The sequence below is a fragment of the Etheostoma spectabile genome, unplaced genomic scaffold (genome assembly GCF_008692095.1).
Source record: "Etheostoma spectabile isolate EspeVRDwgs_2016 unplaced genomic scaffold, UIUC_Espe_1.0 scaffold333, whole genome shotgun sequence".
NCBI lineage: Eukaryota > Metazoa > Chordata > Actinopteri > Perciformes > Percidae > Etheostoma > Etheostoma spectabile.
Genome location: NW_022605586.1, coordinates 481160 through 481394, shown reverse-complemented (window position 1 = coordinate 481394; position 235 = coordinate 481160). Strand labels below are relative to the sequence as shown.

Sequence of the window (235 nt, the reverse complement as noted above, 5' to 3'; positions counted from 1 at the left end):
TCTCTCAATGAGTTTCATGAGGTAGTCACCTGAAATGGTTTTCACTTCACAAATGTGCCTTGTCAGGGTTAATTAGTGGAATTTCTTGCCTTATTAATGGAGTTGTTACTATCAGTTGTGTTGTGCGGAAGTCAGCAAATGAGCAGTCCAAAAATTGCCAAAACTTTGAATGTGTCCCCAAGTGCAGTCACAAAAACCATAATGCACTACAACGAAACTGGCTCACATGAGGACC

The 235-nt window shown here is 40.9% G+C and overlaps 1 protein-coding gene across 1 annotated transcript in view; it reads right to left on the bottom strand.

Annotated features, from left to right (window-relative positions):
- The window catches only part of lcp1 (lymphocyte cytosolic protein 1 (L-plastin)), a 41608-nt gene that overhangs the window by 12911 nt on the left and 28462 nt on the right, over positions 1-235 (bottom strand). The gene's annotated exons all lie outside the window — the stretch shown is intronic.